This window comes from Gossypium hirsutum, chromosome A04 (assembly GCF_007990345.1).
Source record: "Gossypium hirsutum isolate 1008001.06 chromosome A04, Gossypium_hirsutum_v2.1, whole genome shotgun sequence".
In the NCBI taxonomy this organism is placed as follows: Eukaryota; Viridiplantae; Streptophyta; class Magnoliopsida; order Malvales; family Malvaceae; genus Gossypium; species Gossypium hirsutum.
The window spans coordinates 43,790,620-43,812,642 of NC_053427.1; the positions used below are offsets into that span (position 1 = coordinate 43,790,620).

General features: G+C 39.5%; 1 non-coding gene across 1 annotated transcript; it reads left to right on the forward strand.

The window, feature by feature from the left end:
* Positions 1-16,451: 16,451 nt before the first annotated feature.
* LOC121228443 (small nucleolar RNA R71) lies at positions 16,452-16,558 on the forward strand. The gene has a single exon (XR_005926019.1). It is a non-coding gene; the product is annotated as a small nucleolar RNA R71 (small nucleolar RNA).
* Positions 16,559-22,023: the final 5,465 nt, after the last annotated feature.

Sequence of the window (22,023 nt, forward strand, 5' to 3'; positions counted from 1 at the left end):
CAAGCATATCCACACCAATGATTATAACATATACTCAACACATATAAGCCATTTTCGCATGGCTATCCAAAATTTATTAAAGTCCAAAGGGTCCACGACCCACAACAAACGGGTAGTCCTATACATGCCATTTCGAAGTTCAACCAAAATTGTACCAAAAGGGGGCTTTGATAGTGTGGGCGACTTTGACCTCAAGATCCCGAGTCCGATAGCTGGAGAACCAAATCTATAAAACAGAGGAGCAATGAAACGGAGTAAGCAATTTATGCTTAGTAAGTTTTGAGCAAGGAATTCCAGCACAACAAAAGTATAGCATTCATATAGCTAAACGGATAATTTCATATGCACAAATTTACGATATCGTACTTGCTTCACATTATCAACCCTTATGTACATACACAAAAGATCAACTCAGCCAAAGGCCGGTAGCTCGTTTATCAACTGAGCGAATACTTATTTGTAAGGGCTCAACTAAATTCAAGCACATACGAAACATACCTCAATGTTGGGATGTTTCGAGAGTATTAACTGGAATTTACAGCAAGTTCATTCATTCCAAATCACGTACCTTCGGAATTTAACCGATATAGCTCCTCGTTCAAATGCCTTCGGGACATAGCCCGTTATAGTAATTCGCACAAATGCTTCGGGACTTAACCCGGATTTAGTAACTCGCACAAATGCCTTCGGGCTTAGCCCGGAATTAGTATTCGCACTAATGCCTTCGGCTTAGCCCGAATAGTATCTAGCACAAAGCCTTCGGGCTTAGCCCGAAATTAGTATCTCGCACAAATGCCTTCGGATCTTAGTCCGGATATTGTCACTTAGACAAGCCTTCGGACTTAGCCCGGACAGCATTCAAATAACCATGCACATTTAACAATAAATCATGGCCCATTCGTATTTCATTTTCGTTAGCAAAACTCAAACACAAGACATTTATCATTCTTGCAAATTCGGCTCAATAGCCACACAAAGAGCATGATTTTAATTTGCTCAAAACATGATCTAATCACATCATAATTTAAGCTCTTTACTCAAGAACTTACCTCGGGTGTTTTCGAACGATTCCGATAGCTATTCGACCACTTTTCCTTCCCTTTATCGGATTTAGTTCCCCTTTGCTCTTGAGCTTAATTAAACAAATAAATTGATTTAATCATTTGAGCATCGAAAAGAGGAACACAAGGCACTTAGCCCATATTTATACATTAGACATTAAAGTCACATATGTACGGAATCATGAATCAAACTCAACATTTTAGCTAATTTTTCCCCCTTGGCCGAATATGCATGTCTATTTTGGGGCCGATTTCAACACTTAATACATTCTACAAGTATGGTCACTTGTATTGACTAAACACCCTTTTGTTTCAAGTTCAAAACTTGGCTAATACACACATATACACACTAGTAAAGCATCCTCTCCCTTTCCATCAATTTAACACATGCATTGCTCATTAACATGCAAAAGTTATATTCAGCCTTACCACACAACTTGCTAGCCGATTCTTCTCCATTTAGCAACCAATGCACATATGTGCTCACTCAAAAATGCTAAAAAGGAGTTCAAGAATCATCAAGCCACCATCACATGCATCATTAACAAGCTTCATATTTAGCATGCAATGGCATTAACAAAAACTCCACCTAGGCCGAATCTTAACTCATCCTCATGCCTCATCACCACAACATCAAACATCAACCAAGAATGATGCATCCATGGCCGAGTGTCATTTCCATCACATAGCAAGATTTAGACCATGGGCTAGGTAGAACTCAAGCTAACAACTAAAACATGCATGCATCTCATGGAACATCATCAAACATACCTTAGCCTAGCTACATGCATGGCCGAACCTCTTCAACCTTTCTTCTTCCTTCCTCCTTAAAATTTTTGGCCAATGATGAACCAAAGGATGAGCATTTTTTTTTTCTTTGTTTTTTTCTTTCTAGTTTCGGCTAAATGAAGATGAGAAAGGATGAACAAAAATTTTCTCCTTTCTTTTCTTTAGCTCACGGCAATGGGGGGGAAACAACTACACACATTTTTTTTTGTATTCATCATACTCCTTTTCATTATTTTATGCCCATGCCCCTTATTTTATTTTTTTCCTACATACCTCACTAGGCCAACATGTTCCCAACATGTTTCCACCCATAGCATGGCCAACCACTAGCTCAAATTTTGGGTAATTTGACATGCAAACCCATCATTTTCACAACATGCATTAATAGACCATTTTAAATTAGCCTATCATATTTTCACCATGTCTCATATCAATCCCTATTTAATAATTTCTCATGCAATTGGAAAAATTGGAGAATGAAACTTCCACATACTCATGTACACACATAATAAGCATAGAATATGGAAATCAATTATTTTTATGACTCGGTTTTGTGGTCCCGAAACCACTTCCCGACTAGGGTCAATTTTGGGCTGTCACAACTCTCCCCTACTTAAGAAATTTTCGTCCCCGAAAATCTTACCGGTAAATAGGTTTGGGTATCGTTCTTTCATCGAGCTCTCAGTTTCCCAAGTAGGTTCCTCGATCCCGTGTTTGAGCCATAACACCTTAACTAACGGAACCCTTTTGTTTCACAACTCTTTCACTTCACGAGCTAGGACACACATCGGTTCTTTTTCATAACTCATATCGGCTTGAATTTCAACCTCTGATGGGCTAATTATATGCGATGGATCAGATCGATAGCGTCGAAGCATCGAAACATGAAGGACGTCGTGAATCTTTTTAAGATCAGGGGGCAAAATCAATCTATACGCAACCGGACCAACTCGTTCGGAGATTTCATACGGCCCAATGAATCTCGGGCTCAACTTGCCCTTACGGCCAAACCTGAGTACCTTTTTCCAAGGCGAAACTTTAAGGAACACTTTATCTCCCACCTGATATTCAATGTCCTTTCGTTTCAAATCCGCATACGATTTTTGACGATCTGTGGCTGCTTTCAGACTTTCACGGATTACCTTTACTTTCTGTTCGGCATCATTAATCAAATCAACTCCGAAAATTTTACTTTCACCGAGCTCGGTCCAAAACAATGGTGTACGGCATTTACGACCGTACAAAGCCTCGTAAGGTGCCATCTTAATACTTGATTGAAAACTATTATTGTAAGCGAATTCAATCAAAGGTAAATACCGTTCCCATGAACCACTGAACTCGAGGATGCACCATCTCAACATATCCTCAAGTATCTAAATTATCCGCTCAGATTGGCCATCGGTTTGGGGATGAAAAGTAGTGCTAAAATGCAGCTTGGTACCCAAAGCTTCTTGCAATTTCCTCCAAAATCGCGAGGTGAATCTCGGATCTCTATCCGACACGATAGAAATAGGTACCCCGTGTAATCTCACAATCTGAGAAATGTACAATTCAACTAGTCTATCCAATGAAAAATCCATACACACGGGGATAAAGTGAGCCGACTTAGTCAGTCTATCGACAACAACCCAAATCGCATCCTTCTTACTTGTTGACAATGGCAGCCCGGACACAAAGTCCATTGTGACTCGATCCCATTTCCACTCGGGTATCATGATCGGCTGAAGTAATCCTGAAGGCACTTGATGTTCCACTTTCACTTGTTGACATATTAAACATCTCGAAACAAGGTCGGAGATGTCTCGTTTCATACCATGCCACCAAAACCAACGTTTCAAATCGTTGTACATTTTCGTACTCCTCGGGTGACTTGACATTCGGCTACAATGGGCTTCGTTCAGAATCATCGAAATGAGTTCCGAACTCCTTGGAACACACAAACGACTTCTGAACCTCAAACAATCATCATCATCAATTTGAAACTCCGATTCCTTGTTCGGAGCACACTCAGCTCGTTTTGCAACCAATTCATCATCAACTTTCTGGGCTTCACGAATTTGATGAATCAATAATGGTTTGGCTTTTAATTCAGCAACTAACACATTGTCAGGTAGAACAGACAAATGCACATTCATTGCTCGTAAAGCAACCAATGACTTCCGGCTTAAGGCGTCTGCAACCACATTAGCCTTTCCCGGGTGGTAATCAATGACAAGCTCGTAATCTTTCAACAACTCAAGCCAACGTCTTTTTCGCAGATTTAAGTCTCTTTGAGTCATCAAATATTTGAGACTTTTGTGATCCGAAAATACATGGCACTTTTCACCAAATAAGTAATGTCGCCATATTTTTAAAGCAAATACGATGGCAGCTAGTTCAAGATCATGGGTCGGATAATTTTTCTCATGTGGCTTTAATTGTCTCGACGCATAGGCCACAACTCGACCTTCTTGCATCAATACGCAACCCAACCCAAGTAGGGATGCGTCACTATAAATGACAAACTCTTTGCCTGATTCGGGTTGCACTAAAATTGGAGCTTCAGTCAAATGAGTTTTCAGTTGATCGAAACTTTTCTGACATTTCTCCGTCCATTCGAACTTAACATCCTTTTGAAGTAGCTTCGTCATTGGTGTGGCTATCATCGAGAAACCTTTGACAAATCGTCGGTAATAACGGGCGAGCCCCAAAAAGCTCTGAACTTCGGTAATATTTCTTGGAGGTTTCCAGTTAAGTATGGCTGAAATTTTGCTCGGGTCAACTTGAATACCCGATGCGGATACCACATGACCCAAGAAGCTAACCTCTCTTAACCAGAACTCACACTTACTGAACTTAGCATATAACTGCTTATCCCGCAAAATTTGCAACACCAGTCTCAGGTGCTCAGCATGTTCGGTCTCATCTCTTGAATAGACCAAGATGTCATCAATGAACACAACTATGAACCGATCCAAATATGGTCTAAAGATTCGATTCATCAAATCCATAAATACCGCAGGGGCATTAGTGAGCCCAAACGGCATCACTAAGAACTCATAGTGACCATATCTCGTTCTGAAGGCAGTTTTGGGTATGTCCGAATCTCGAATTCGCAACTGATAATAGCCCGATCTCAAATCTATTTTTGAGAACATTGAGGCTCCCTTCAGTTGGTCGAACAAATCATCGATACGCGGTAACGGATATTTGTTCTTTATCGTCACTTTATTCAGTTGACGATAGTCAATGCACAACCTCATGGTTCCGTCCTTCTTTTTCACGAACAGTACTGGTGCACCCCAAGGTGAGAAACTTGGTCGAGCAAAACCTCTATCCGTCAATTCTTGCAACTGAGCTTTCAACTCTTTTAACTCGGTTGGTGCCATACGATACGGAGCTATCGAAATCGGCGTAGTCCCAGGTACAAGCTCAATACCAAACTCTACCTCCCGAACAGGTGGTAAACCCGGTAATTCTTCAGGAAAAACATCCGGGTATTCACAAATCACCGGCACAGATTCGGGTTTCTTATCTAATTCTTTGTCATCCAGCACATACGCAAGGTATGCTTCGCACCCTTTTCTTACATATTTCTGGGCCAACATTGCTGATATTACAGCTGGCATCCCCTCCAAGTCCGTAGACTCAACTCGGATTACTTCGTTATTTGCGCACCTCAAATCAATAGTCTTGCTTTTGCAATTCATAACCGCATCATGCGCGGTCAACCAATCCAAACCAAGAATAACATCAAATTCATCAAACGGCAAAAGCATCAAGTTCGCCGGAAAACAGGAACCTCGAATTTCTAGGGGACATTTCTTACACACTTTGTCGACAAGCACATAACGACCCAAGGGATTTGACACCCGAATTACGAACTCAGTAGACTCAATAGGTAAAGTCTTACTGGATGCTAAGGTTTCACATATGTAAGAATGAGTAGAACCGGGGTCAATCAAAGCAATTACATTAGTATCCAATAGAGTAAAAGTACCGGTAATAACATCAGGCGAAGAAGCATCCTCGCGGGCACGTATAGCATAAGCTCTAGCAGGCGCACGAGCCTCGGATCTGGTCGTAGCATCTCTAGATCCTCTCTGACCACCACCAGCATTGCCCGTATTTCCAGATGGTCTACCTTGAGCAGTGGTAGCACCCGGTTTCCCACTCTGATTTACATTCTGTTCAGACAACCTCGGGCAATCTTTAATGAAGTGGTCAACCGATCCGCACTTGTAACAGGAGCGGTCAGGGAATCTACAACTCCCCGAATGCCATTTACCACAATATCGACATTTCGTTCTGTCTCGACGTTCATTCCCAACACTGGCGACCGAAGTGCCTTGTGTACCCACAGGGGGTCGATCACGATCTCATCTAAAAAGGCCCGAAGTGCCTCTCGACCAGCCCACATCATCTCAAAATTTCTTCGATGCCTGTTGAAGAGACTTTCCCGAAGATCTTTTACGAAACTCTCCAGTTCCCTCATCGACTTTTTGTTTTTCTTTTCTAAGCTCTTCGGCTTTACAAGCTCGCTCGACAAGTACTACGAACTCTCGTATTTCAAGAACGCCAACGAACATTTTTATATCTTCATTCAGCCCATCCTCGAAGCGTTTACACATAATAGCCTCAGACGAAACACATTCCCGAGCGTATCTACTAAGTCTAACAAATTTTCGCTCGTAATCAGTAACTGACATAGAACCTTGCTTAAGCTCAAGAAATTCCTTCCATTTTTGATCAACAAATCTCTGACTGATATACTTTTTCCGAAACTCAGTTTGGAAAAACTCCCAAGTTACTTGCTCTCGGGGCACAACAGAAGTCAGAGTACTCCACCAATAGTAGGCAGAATCGCGTAGCAAGGAGATAGTACACTTTAGGCATTCATCGGGTGTACAAGATAGCTCATCGAGTACCCAGATAGTGTTGTCCAACCAAAATTCAGCTTGCTCGGCATCGTCGCTATCCGTAGCCTTAAATTCAGTAGCCCCATGTTTTTGGATTCTGTCAACTGGGGGCTTATTTGACCTTATTTGGTCAGTTACCGGAGGTATTGTAGGTGCGGGGGTGGTATTAGTCGGGAATGGAGGTTGTGGAACAGCCGTATTAGTTCGAATGTATTGGTTGAACCAATCATTCATCACGCTATAGAAAGCTTGTCTAGCTTCCTCATTCAGGTTACTAGCATTAGGTTGAGAGTCCGCCGACACTGTCCCTTGTGCGGGAGCAAGCGCTACACTCTCAAGATCATCAGCTACCTCTCGGTCGGGATCAGGATCCATTACTATAAATAAACACATTTACAATTGTCAGAAATCACCACACTATCAAGTAATCACATAAAATGGCATGTATAGCTAGACCCAACGCATTACGGTAGTCCTAGAATCGACTAAACCGCAGCTCTGATACCAATCAAATGTAACACCCCGAACCCGAGACCGACACCGGAGTCGAACACGAGGTGTTAACAGACTTTAAGCCCCTTAAAAAAAATTTCCCAGACACTACCAATCTGAGTACTAGTCGCTTTAAAAATCATATCTTGAGTTTCACAACTCAGAATCTAGTTCCGTAAATTTTTCCTGAAACTAGACTCATATGCCCATCTACATATTTTTGTCTAGAATTTTTGGTTAGGCCAATTAGTACAGTTTATTATTCAAAGTCTCCCATGTTACAGGGATCGACTACCCTGACCTTTGCGCATTTCGACTTGGATATCTCCCTGTACAGGGCTTCAATACTGATGCCGTTTGTTTCTATAGAAACTAGACTCAGAGAGGAATCTATCCATATATGGTATGACTCCTAATTATCTCTGGTTAATTTATAATGAATTTTCAAAGTCGGAACAGGAAATCCAGAAACCGTTCTGGCACTGTCTCACGAGAACCTGGATATCTCTTAACATACTGTCCGTATGATTGTTTCGTTACTTTCCTATGAAATTAGATTCATCAAGGTTTGTTTACATAATTTATTCACTATTTAACTCCCTTCCTACTATTTTTAGTGATTTTCCAAATCTACATCACTGCTGCTATCAGCATCTGCCTTTAAGGTAGACTTTACCTATTTCATGGTTTCCATGATTCAACTAGCCCTTTTTGCATAAATAGCACAATTTATGAAAGTGATTAACCATCCCCATGGCCAATCCTTGTCAAGCATATCCTCACCAAATGATTATAACAATATACTCAAACACATATAAGCCATTTTCGCATGGCTATCCAAAATTTATACAAGTCCAAAGGGTCCACGACCCACAACAAACGGGTAGTCCTATACATGCCATTTCGAAGTTCAACCAAAATTGTACCAAAAGGGGGCTTTGATAGTGTGGGCGACTTTGACCTCAAGATCCCGAGTCCGATAGCTGGAGAACCAAATCTATAAAACAGAGGAGCAATGAAACGGAGTAAGCAATTTATGCTTAGTAAGTTTTGAGCAAGGAATTCCAGCACAACAAAAGTATAGCATTCATATAGCTAAACGGATAATTTCATATGCACAAATTTACGATATCGTACTTGCTTCACATTATCAACCCTTATGTACATACACAAAAGATCAACTCAGCCAAAGGCCGGTAGCTCGTTTATCAACTGAGCAAATACTTATTTGTAAGGGCTCAACTAAATTCAAGCACATACGAAACATACCTCAATGTTGGGATGTTTCGAGAGTATTAACTGGAATTTTACAGCAAGTTCATTCATTCCCAAATCACGTACCTTCGGAATTTAACCGGATATAGCTCCTCGTTCAAATGCCTTCGGGACATAGCCCGGTTATAGTAATTCGCACAAATGCCTTCGGGACATAACACGGATTTAGTAACTCGCACAAATGCCTTCGGGCTTAGCCCGGAATTAGTATCTCGCACTAATGCCTTCGGGCTTAGCCCGGAATTAGTATCTAGCACAAATGCCTTCGGGCTTAGCCCGAAATTAGTATCTCGCACAAATGCCTTCGGATCTTAGTCCGGATATTGTCACTTAGCACAAGCCTTCGGGACTTAGCCCGGACAGCATTCAAATAACCATGCACATTTAACAATAAATCATGGCCCATTCGTATTTCATTTTCGTTAGCAAAACTCAAACACAAGACATTTATCATTCTTGCAAATTCGGCTCAATAGCCACACAAAGAGCATGATTTTAATTTGCTCAAAACATGATCTAATCACATCATAATTTAAGCTCTTTTACTCAAGAACTTACCTCGGGTGTTGTCGAACGATTCCGATAGCTATTCGACCACTTTTTCCTTCCCTTTATCGGATTTAGTTCCCCTTTGCTCTTGAGCTTAATTAAACAAATAAATTGATTTAATCATTTGAGCATCGAAAAGAGGAACACAAGGCACTTAGCCCATATTTATACATTAGACATTAAAGTCACATATGTACGGAATCATGAATCAAACTCAACATTTTAGCTAATTTTTCCCCCTTGGCCGAATATGCATGTCTATTTTGGGGCCGATTTCAACACTTAATACATTCTACAAGTATGGTCACTTGTATTGACTAAACACCCTTTTGTTTCAAGTTCAAAACTTGGCTAATACACACATATACACACTAGTAAAGCATCCTCTCCCTTTCCATCAATTTAACACATGCATTGCTCATTAACATGCAAAAGTTATATTCGGCCTTAGCACACAACTTGCTAGCCGATTCTTCTCCATTTAGCAACCAATGCACATATGTGCTCACTCAAAAATGCTAAAAAGGAGGTTCAAGAATCATCAAGCCACCATCACATGCATCATTAACAAGCTTCATATTTAGCATGCAATGGCATTAACACAAACTCCACCTAGGCCGAATCTTAACTCATCCTCATGCCTCATCACCACAACATCAAACATCAACCAAGAATGATGCATCCATGGCCGAGTGTCATTTCCATCACATAGCAAGATTTAGACCATTGGCTAGGTAGAACTCAAGCTAACAACTAAAACATGCATGCATCTCATGGAACATCATCAAACATACCTTAACCTAGCTACATGCATGGCCGAACCTCTTCAACCATTCTTCTTCCTTCCTCCTTAAAATTTTGGCCAAGGATGAACCAAAGGATGAGCATTTTTTTCTTTGTTTTTTTCTTTCTAGTTTCGGCTAAATGAAGATGAGAAAGGATGAACAAATATTTTCTCCTTTCTTTTCTTTAGCTCACGGCAATGGGGGGGAAACAACTACACACATTTTTTTTTGTATTCATCATACTCCTTTTCATTATTTTATGCCCATGCCCCTTATTTTATTTTTTTCCACATACCTCACTAGGCCAACATGTTCCCAACATGTTTCCACCCATAGCATGGCCAACCACTAGCTCAAATTTTGGGTAATTTGACATGCAAACCCATCATTTTCACAACATGCATTAATAGACCATTTTAAATTAGCCTATCATATTTTCACCATGTCTCATATCAATCCCTATTTAATAATTTCTCATGCAATTGGCAAAATTGGAGAATGAAACTTCCACATACTCATGTACACACATAATAAGCATAGAATATGGAAATCAATTATTTTTATGACTCGGTTTTGTGGTCCCGAAACCACTTCCCGACTAGGGTCAATTTTGGGCTGTCACAGCCGGAGGCACGCTCACACTATCCGTATACCATCTCGGCATAATGGCTTGTATATTTTGAGTATGGAATGTATAGCATTATAATCGTTTTGTGTATATGGTCTTATGATATGGTTATTGAGTGGTATTGAAATGCTTGGTAATTATTAGCCATTGGAATGGCTAATGATGATCATATTTGGTGTTATGTATGCTAAATTGCTAGCTAATCCATGGAAACCATGAAATAGGTAAAATTTACCATTAAATAGATTCAGACAGCAGTACTGACGTGAATTTGAAAAATCACTAAAAATAGTAGAAATGGAATTAAATAATGAATAAGTTATGAATCGAAGCTTGATGAGTCTATTTTCATATGGATGAAGCGAAACAAGAATATGAGCTATATTTTATGAGATGTTTAAATTTTTGTGAAATAGGGCCAGAGCGATTTCTGGATCCCCTGTTTTGACTTTGGAAATTCACCATAAACTTTACAAAGATAATTAGAAGTCATGCTTTATATGTAAATATTTCTTATTGAGTCTAGTTTTATTAGAGACAAACAACATAGTCATTGAAGCTCTGTAGAGGGAGATATCTGATTCATAATACACAGAGGTCAGAGTAGTCGAACCCTGAAACAGGGGAGACTTTAACTAATAAACCATACTAATTGGCCCAACCAAAAATTCTAGAAAACAATTAGTAGATAGATATATGAATCTAGTTTTAGGAAAAATTTATAGAATTGGATTTTGAGTTTCGGAACTCGAGATATTATTTTTAAAGTGACTGTGATGCAGTTAGGCAGCTTGTCTGGAAATTTTTAATTGAATTGTATGAGCTGTTTAAGTAATGAATTAAGTCCGTTAACACCTCGTGTTCGACTCCAGAAACGGTACTGGGTACGGGGCGTTACATGGACGTACTCAAAGCAATAAGAAAAGTGAGCATGAAAGAATTAATAGATGCTCAAAAGGCTAAAAAATCTCACAAAAATTATGGCTTTTTGATGTTAGGACTTCTGAATTCCAATTCAAAGTAATACCTAGACTTGAGGAAACAACCTATAGTTTTAAATTCTCAAAAATCAACTTATCATGCTTGATTTTCTAATGTCTTAAAGTTTAAACAATCAATGCATGAATACCTATGTATTTATTCAAGATATATCAATCAAAATCATAAATCAATTAAATTTTATCCTAAATATGATATGAATGCTTTTCAAGAGAACAAGGTAATCATTTAGGGATTTTTCCGATAATGACATGAATGCCCCCTCCACACTTAAGATGTACATTTCCCTCAATGTACAAAGATAGGTATTATAAAATAAAGATAAGATAGGGCGAGAAGTGAAACTTCCAGTAAGATGAATTCCTCGAACTAGAGTTTTGGAGAGTAATCGGTTTGAGAGTGGAGGAGGATACTCCGACGGTCATAGAGGTTCATTAGTCCATAAGTCCTACGCCAAAAGAATATTATATCTAGTGGTAGCTATGGTCGTGGTCGATCAAGACATGGTAGTCGTGGAGAACCTTTCCTGGTGGAGTTTTAGTTCTTTTGAGACGATGAACTTAAGAGCTCTATATAATTATGATAAAATCAAGAACTTTTTAGGGGATATTAGGAAGGATAATTACTCATAAAGAAAAATCCGAAATTGATAATTAAAAATAAAATTCTAAAATCTGCTAAAAAAATAAAAATAAAAGTAAAAATGAAAGTAGTTTGAATAAAAAACATAAAATAATAAATAAATGTTTTTAAACATATTCATTGCTGGATCGTTCGCGAGGTGGGACTGGCGATGAGATGTGGAGGTGCTGACAAATCTATTGTAGAGTAGCATCAATGTTGTCAAATCATTGAAAACACTACTGCTCGAATCGGGTGAGGTGCTTAGAGATGTCAGCATATGAAGCAGCCGCATGAATTGGACGAGAGGGTGGTGGCGGCTGAGTCAGTGGGCCCTCGTGCTGTGTAGGGACATCATCGGGAATGTCCTCGTAGGCCTCCTCCTCGGTAGATTGGGCGAGACGATACTGGGGAGCGTAGGTTCCTCGGCGCCTCTCGATCATCCTCATGCTAAGCATGCTCAAGATACCTTTGGGGACATCTAGCCAATGAGGATGAGGGATGATTCTTGGGCTGCGTGTTGAGGAGCCCGAAGTGTCGCGCCAGTCGAGTCACGTAGGGGCCAATGGAGATGACCCCTTCTGATGCCGTTCCGTTTGGTGCTGAATCACAAGGGCAATGAAATAGGCAAGGATGATGACGTACCCTTGTGACATGCACCATAAGAAGTAGAGGTCGTGGGTGTTGACGACGGCGGTGCTCTCTCGCCTCACTGTAATTGTGTGAGCTAAAATAGCGTGTAAGTACCTCAGGGATGGTGGGAGAACTGATGCCTTGGAGTGGCTAGGATTGTAGGAGGTCGTGCTAGGGGCCAAAGTGAGCCAGCACTTCGAGGGAGGGAAATGTATGTGGTTACTGAGAGCATGTAGTTCATTCTCCTCCTTGAACTCCTCCGTATATAAGCCTAGTGCAGCACAAAACTCTGGGACGCTTAGCTGGTGGATTAATCTGCCTAGGCTAAATTGAACCGTGTCGGGATCATTGCAGTTCGTCATTACGGTCTGAAGATGGAACGTTGAGCATAGTTCCATCGTGACCTTAAGGTATGTTGGCTCGATAATCCCAAAGAATAGCTCCCAAGGGTCAGTGGTTAGGAGGGCCTGAATCGCATCAACCATCTGAACTTGTTCTATGGCAGCCCAGTTGATGCAGCGGCCCGCAATTAAGGGTTAGGCCCGAAGTATTTGGGAAAGCTTTTCTTGGGGCCCTCGAGGGAACTATAGAAGGGGGTGACGAATTTTCGTGGATGGACCCGAGGAAGATGATGCTCTCTTCCTCTTCTTTGAGGCAGGTACGACGACCTTTTTACCACGTGAAGATGACATGGTACCTGCGTTTAGAATTATCAAGTCATCTTGATGAGTGGTCAGAGTAAAAGGAACACAATTTTCAAATAAAAAGTAGAATTTCAGCCACAACCAAACATAACTAATCTAATAATTTCGTGACCTTATCATTGTATGAAAATGAGTGTAGTAATGGCATGTGTAGGAGAAAAGAGTGAGGCTTTTCTAACAACATAATTGAAAAATGCAAATTGAATGATAGGCATTGGCATGCAAATATCATGAGAATAAGCATGGTAAAGTCATGGGCATGAGGTTTCCCTAAGAACTCGATTTAACACGCAATGTATAATAACTAACCTAAGAATGCAAACTAAATGATAAAATAATGAGCAAAATGACAAATAGTTTGAAAGCAATGAAGATTATGCTAACAATAAGCATTAGTAATAAGTAAAATAGAAGTGAAATGAGTAGACAAACGCTAAGGGAGAGGGTTTGAGCATTAAAAACGAAGTTGGAGATGGCGCACGAGTGTGGCAGTGAGGCCGTATGGAGTTGCAGTGGCTAGGGTTAGGGTTTTTGAATGGGGAAGAAAGTGAATAGTGTAGGGTATTTATAGATTTTGGGCCACACGGCTAGGGCACATGCCTGTGTTCCCTAATTTCAGCCCGTGTGATTCGCGAATTTCAAATTTGGGCGCGTCTGACATTTTGTACACGCCCGTGTTCCTCAGGCGTATGGGTTCACATGGCTATGTCGCACGACCGTGTCTAGCTTCATTCGCTTCTCCCACACTCGTGTGTGCAAGACCCACGCCCATGTTAATTTAACAGGTTCGACCATGGGTGTTCCACACGGGTGTGTCGCATGCCCGTGTTGTTTTGGCAGGCTCAACCACAGCCATATCGCACGGCCGTGGCAGTTAATCGTAGCCCGTGTTGGGAAAATCTTTTGCCCTGTTTTCACACGGCCTTAAGCACGCCCGTGTGCTTGGCCGTGTCTCTATGTAAACACCTGTATTCAAGATTTCTATTAAAAAGTTAGGAGTTAAATACCAAATTTAAAGAAATTAATATTGTTAGTGCTCCGGTTGCCTCCCGAGAAGCGCTTATTTATAGTCTAAGCTCGACTTACCTCTCCATTTAATGGTCATGGTGGTTTGAGGAGTTTATACTCCTCATTCCTGTTATCAAGCTCATCAAAATAAGGTTTTAATCGGGTGTTGTTTACCTTAAAAGTGTCGAACTTGGGATGACTTACCTCCACCATACCGAATGGAAAAATACTGAGTACCATAAGAGGGATTTCCTCATTCGGTGTGGTAGTGACAATGTGGGGATCTGTGGCATCTTATAAGACCTTATCACCAACCTTATGTTGATTTGGAGAGGTATCGGGCTCGTTTTGGCATAGTTTTAGTTTGTCAGGTGTTCTTGGTTTGTGTGTCCGCCATTCATCGAGTTGCTCAATTTGTAATCTTCGACCTTTATGAACAGGTCTTCTACTGGTGCTTGAGAATGACTCGTGTGCTTCCTTCAGATTCATTTTCTGCAAACTAGGTTGCACCATATTGTTAGTTTTAGCAGAATGGTTTAAATGATCACCTTCAATTCTTGATGTGTTACCAGAATTTCGAGCTTGAAGGGTGATTGTTTCGTCTCCCACCCGAAGTATGAGTTCACCTATGCCAACATCAATGATGGTTTTAGCAGTTTCTAAAAAGGGCCTTCCTAGAATTAAGGGAGTGTTGCTATCCCCTTCTATATCTAGAACAATAAAGTCAATGGGAAATATAAATTTATCGATTTTAACTAGCACATATTCAATAATACCTCTAGGGAATCTTATATTTTTATCTGCTAATTGAATGCTCATCCTAGTCTGTTTGGGTTTCTCGAGACCTAGTTGCTTAAACATTTTGTAATGCATTACGTTGATACTAGCCCCTAGATCAGCTAATGCATGATTAACATCTAAACTACCAATTAAGCATGAAATAGTAAAGCTCCCTGGATCTTTTAGTTTGTTGGGTAGCTTATTTTGGAGAATGGCTGAGCAAACCGCGTTTAGCTCCATAGGCGACGCCTCGTCCAACTTCCGCTTATTTGCTAAAAGCTTCTTTAAAAATTTCATTGCATTTGGCATCTGCGATAGAGTTTCAATAAACGGTAAGTTAATATGTAATTTTTTTAACAGTTTAAGGAATTTTCCAAATTGTTCATCTGAGCGGTCTTTCCTTGTCGCGTTGGGGTATGGCATACGAGGTTTATATTTGACAGTCACTGGTTTGTTTGTATTTTGATCTACCTCACCTTGACCTTTTCTTACCACAATTTCTTGTCTCGGTTCTGGTTCAGGCTCAATGACTCCTTTGTCATCTTGAATATTAATTGCATTGAGTTGTTCCCTTGGATTAGGTTCGGTATTACTTGGAGAACTACCTTGTGGTCGTTCAGAGATTAGTTTGGAAAGCTGGCCTATCTGAGTTTCGAGGCTTTGAATCGATGCTTGTTGATTTTTAAGTGTTGTCTCGGTGTTCTGAAAATAGATTTCTGACACTGATATAAACTTTGAGAGCATCTCTTCAAGGTTTGGCTTCTTTTCCTGTTGGTAGGGTGGTTGTTGATAGCCCGGAGGATGTTGTGGTTTTGATTAACAACCTGCATTATAAGTGTTACTATATGGATTGTTTTTAGGTTGAGGATTACTACCCATGTAGTTTAATTGCTCGTTATCCATGTTGTGTCCATAAGGTTGGTATTCCGAATGGTTTGTTCCACCTCCACTTGCTTCGCATTACATTACTGAGTGAACTTGTGAAGAATTAAGAAAACCATCAATCTTTTTATTTAAAAGTTCTACCTGATTAGAGAGCATGGTGACTGAATCGACGTTATAAATGCTAGCTGTTTTCGTTGGCTTTATGCTTATGACTTGCCACTGATAGTTATATAGTGACATCTCCTTTATAAACTCATAGGCATCTTCTGGCGTTTTATTGTTGATGCTTTCGCCCACCGCTGTTCAGACCATTGTGAAATGTTTGTACTTGGAGCCAAAGCGGTAACCCATGGTGAGGACACCTTCTCAGGAAGTCCTTGTATCTCTCTCATGCATCGTAGAGGGTTTCTAAATCCATCTGCACAAAAGGCGAGATATCATTACATAATTTAGCTGTTTTAGCCAGCGAAAAATATTTTAGTAAAAATTTTTCGGTCATTTGTTCCCAAGTAGTAATTGACCCTCGTGGTAACAAGTTCAACCACTGTTTAGCTTTGTTCCTCAATGAAAAAGGAAACAACCGAAGATGTATGGCATCATCAGAAACGCCATTGATTTTAAATGTATCGCAAAATTCCAGAAAGTTTGCTAACTGAGCTTTGGGATCTTCATTCTGCAAACCATCAAACTGAACAAATTGCTGTATCATTTAAATAGTGTTAGGTTTTAATTCAAAAGTATTTGCAGCTACAGCAGGTCTAACTATGCTAGATTCAATTCCTGTTAAAGAAGGTTTAGCATAATCATACATAGTGTGTGGAGCAGGATTTTGATTAACCGCAATTGTTGGAGGTAGCTGATTGCCTTGGTTTTCAGCCATCTCTTTGGTTGGGGGTTGAGTATTCTCTTCTTGCTTGTTCTCCATGTATCTTAAGCTACGCTTTATTTCTCTTTGGTTTCTACGAACTGTACGATCGATTTCTTCATCAAAAAGTAATGGTCCCGACGGGTTTCTTCTAGTCATAAACTATAAGAACCTGCAAAGAGAAAGAAAAAGTAGGTTAATAAATAATAATAATAATAAAATAAAATTAATTTGCAAGAAAAATAAATGGCTAAAGTAATAAAAATTGAGCGTTCCTAATATCTTAGTTCCCCGGCAGCGACGCCAAAAACTTGATCGCTTGGTTTCGTGATAGGTTTAAAATATTTATAATTACTAGTTCTTGAACTAACTATTATCGTGATGTAGGCAAGTGTACCTATCTAACAGTAGTATAGTTTTAGCAAGATCGGATTGTCGAACCCAAAGGAACTAAAAGTACTTGTAATGACTGCCTTTTTATTATCTAGCCTAAGAATAAAGAGGTTTTGTTTTAATTAACTAATTATATAAACTAAGAATGCACAGAGAAAAGAATTGGGGAATTGCTTTTGGGAAAAATCGATTGACTTAAGACAATACCAAAAGAAAAAATCCACCTAGACTTTACTTGCTATTTTGGCTCTGAATCGGACAAATTATTCATTCAACTTGTTCCGTAGAGATCCCTAAGTTATGTTATTATCCCTATTCAAGACTAATAATGTCTAATCCCTAGATTGAATAACCAAGACTTTTCTCTAATTAACACTCTAGAGTTGCATTAACTCGATCTATGGATCCCTTTATTAGGTTTCACCCTAATCCAGAAAAAGCTTGTCACCCTATGCCTAGACGCGCAATCAACTCCGCTTAATTATGACAAGTGTACTCTTAGACAGGGTCTATTCCTCCTCTAAATAAGAGCATGTCTTGAATCAGTATCCTGGGATATCAAAACAAGAATTCAGAATACATAATTAAGACAAGTTAAATATTTATCATATGATTTAGAAAATAATAACAAGATTCGTCTTAGGTTTCATTCCCCTTAGGTATTTAGGGGTTTTAGTTCATAACTAAATAAGAAAACATCTCAGAATAATAAAGAATACAAAACATAAAGAAAACCCAAAACACCTGAAAGGAAATTGAGGAGAGATCTTCAGTCTTGATGATGAATCTAGCTTCTGAAATGGATCAATCGACTTTCTTGGAGTAATTCCTTACCCCCTCTTCTCCGTTTCCCTTTCTTCCTCCTCTAGGGTGTATTTATAGGCTTTAGAATGCCTAGAAGCCCTCAAAATTAGCCTTTTCCGAATTGGACTCAACTTGGGCTCGGTAGGGACACGCCCGTGCCACACGCCTGTGTTCGATTACTTTAGGCCGTGCTCGAGCTTGCCAAATTGACACGGTCGTGTGGTCTGCCCGTGTGAAGAGGTCCAGGCCGTATTGATTTCGTACTTTGGCCTATTTTCTCCGTTTTTGGCCCGTTTCTCATTCCTTTCGCTCTCCTATGCTCTCCTAAGTATAAAACATGAAATTAAAGCATTAGGAGCATCGAATTCACCAATTCTTATGAGAAATCATCCATAAAATGCATTAAACATGAGGTAAAAATATGTATAATTTACGGTTTATCATTCATCTTCTTTATGAAGGTTGAATATAGCATGGGGGAAGTCATGGTTAGGGTTTCCAAGCTTTCCAAGCTTAATAGTAAGTTCGTTCTAGCCTCGTTTTTAATGCTCTTTACGTTTTTAGAGTCCCGGTAACTTGATTTAGCTTATTCTAGCAATAATTCATGCTAAGGTTCATATTTGGAAAAATACCCATAGGTTGTGTTTATTTTGATGTTTTACGGTAGAATATGAAGCTTGAAATTATGTTAAACAACTTTTGCTAAGCGATTTTAAGTGAAAACGAGTAAAACAACATAATTGGTAAAAATACCTAATATTCATAAATACTTGATAGAGTGGGAATTTGATGTTTCCATAGAAGGGAAAAATGTACAGAATGTCATAAAACATAAGAAAAATGGATAAATTTTAATTTTCGAGCCTAGGGGTAAAATTATAATTTTGCCCAAGTTTGAGTTAGGGAATGTTTTGAATAGTACATTAATTAAATAAGTTTTATATCTTGGAAAGTGAGATTGGGACCTAAAACGGGAGAAAAACCAAAAATCGGGAAAGTTGGTAAAATGGTCGTTTTCGTATCGAGGTAAGTTCATATGTTTAATAAGCATTTAATTATGCATATTTGAATGATAAATTGATATTTTGGCCATAAATACTTAGTATTAAGTTTCAGATATAATGATTAGTGTTCGATACTAATTCGATATTGGAAAGAGAACTTGTATAATTTATATGTAAGACCATATTTTGTATTATGGCTTTGTATGATAACAGGAAAGTATTGACTAGCATAGTTTAATGAGAATAAGTTAAGTTGATCATATATGATGAGATTGAGAATGTACGTATGTAAGTTGAGTAGCATTTTATTATTATGTAATTATTATTAGTATTTTTATGATCGAGTTATGCGACTAACCTTGAGAATTTGACCAAGTATGTTTCAGCTATGACTTGACAAGGCATTGATATCTCAAAGTCCCATGGTTGTACCATGGCAATTAAGGAAGAATTGATGGAAAAGTCCATGTTCATAACATGGCATTTAAGGAGGAATTGACGGTCAAGGATACCATGTAAGACCATGTCAAGACATGGCATTGATAAGGCAAGGATCCCGTGTAAGACCATGTCAAGACATGGCATCAGCATTGATTAAAGACTCCATGTAAGATCACATCAAGATGTGGCATTGGCACTAAGACAAGGATACCATGTAAGACCATGTTTGGAGTCATTTGGTAAGACAAGGATACCATGTAAGACCATGTTTGGAACATGCCATTTGGTAAGATAAGGATATCATGTAAGACCATGCTATGGCATGGAATTGATAAGTTCTATAAGGCAAGGAAATCATATAAGACCATGTCAAGACATGGTATTGATGAGTTACTATAAGGAAAAGGTCCCATGTAAGACCATGCCAAGGCATGGCATTGGTGATTTCATAAAGCAAGGATACCACGTAAGACCATGTCAAGACATGGCAATGGTAAGTTCAAAAAGGAAAAAGGTTCCCGAGTAATCCAAAGAGTAAGTCAAAGAAACAACAAGGTGAGAACATGAAGAAAGAGTACAAGTATGCATTTAAGGCTTATTTAATATTGAGATTGTAAGTAATTGAGATTATCAAGTATTAAGTAAGTGATGAGTTTTTAGTTATGCTTGTGACACTTTATGACATGATTGGCAATATGCCTATATTATGAAAGAGTACTCATGTGTTAAGTGAGATGTTGCATGTATGTAAGCAAGCTATTAAGTAAGGTGCCTTTTGTATTCTGAGCCTTTGAGTACTTAAAAGCAAGCTAGGGTTGGAGGTCATCGGAGATCAATTCACACTATCGACTATTAAGTTACCAAATAGGTATCTTCATTTACAAACATTCTAGTTTATGGCATGTATAGGGACTTAGCCATTTTGTGTGTATGTCCTTATGTGTAACACCCCAATTTTTGGGTTTTCTGTGTTTCTATGATTTTTAAAATTTGTGTGTGTTCTGGTTGGTTATATATATATTTTAGTAGGTTAGTGGGCCTTTGAAAGGCCCAAACTTAAGTTAAATCTGTGGTAGTCTTCAGAACTTTAATTTTATGAACAGGTAATGCAATTGTCATTTGGGCTTTTCAGAGTAAAGGGGTAAAAGATGACACAAAAAGGAGTGTGGTGTAGTGGCAAGGTGGTGCCACTTAGGGGACAAGGAAGTGACGCCATAGAGGAAGCAAGGGGTCCAAGGTTCAAGTCTTGGCTCTTGCAATATATTTTGGTTTTTCTTTTCAATAAATCTGGAAGCAAGTAGGTGCGCTTTAAAGTTTAATGTGTTGGATTTATGACACAAATGAGTTGATGGCCTTGTGGTGGTGGCGTGAGTTGGCATGTGAGAGGACTTTGGTTTGAATCCCTTGGCACGCAAAGGTTGGTTATTTTGCTATGTTGGGACAGCAAGAGTTGGTGTTGGTTTTAAACTCTGGTGATGGAGGGATCCCACATCGGGAAGCTAACATAAGAGCAGATGGAGAGTTGGCTTTAAATAGAGTAAACGATGAAGAGAGTAGGCATACCCTTCTTGGCTGATCCCTTTCGCTTGATGACGTGTTCATTTGGGTTGGGCGTCATCTAAGAGTGTTTGGAGCGGGGATTAACTGCAGTCTCCTAACAGGTGTGTATTTCTCATTACTCTAGCAGTATGATAGCTATTTCGGGCCGCGATGGACTGAAATGGGCCATGTGGTCCCAATTGGTCCGTAGGCCCAAGTGGATAAGTTGTAGAACTACCGAAATACCCCTATAGGATAGAATTATCGAAATACCCTTGTAGGGTAGAGATACCGAAATACCCCTGTAGGGTAGAAATACCGAAATACCCCTGTAGGGTAGAAATACCGAGATACCCTTGTGGGGTAAAATTACCATTTTACCCCTAGGGTGTTAAATGACTATTTTGCCCCTCGTGCGTAAATGACTAACTTGTGTGATGATTGCATTAGTTGACGTGGATTTACGTTAGTTTGTTAATTCGTAAGTCTAATGTGTTAGTGATCGATTGTAGGATTATCGCGTGGGCGATATCGTCATCAACCAGGTGTGTAAACGACACCCTCCCTTAGTCTAAATCAGTAAAAGCTGAAATACCGAAACGTTGGTATTTTGTGAACTCGCGAGCGTGCAAGCGCTCGTGAGACAGTTGTTAATGAATATGGTGCATTTGGATGATTAGAGTGCAGAGTGTGCATTTTCGTGCACAACGATACGGGCCAATGGGCCAACGAGCCCACTATGGTAAAAAGACGAGGTAAGTATTTCTGATTACTTGGTAAACGTTAGAATGAGCATGAAACCTTAGCAATAGGTAATAATTACTGAAATACCCTTATGCATGCAAAATTACGATTTTACCCCTAGGGTTA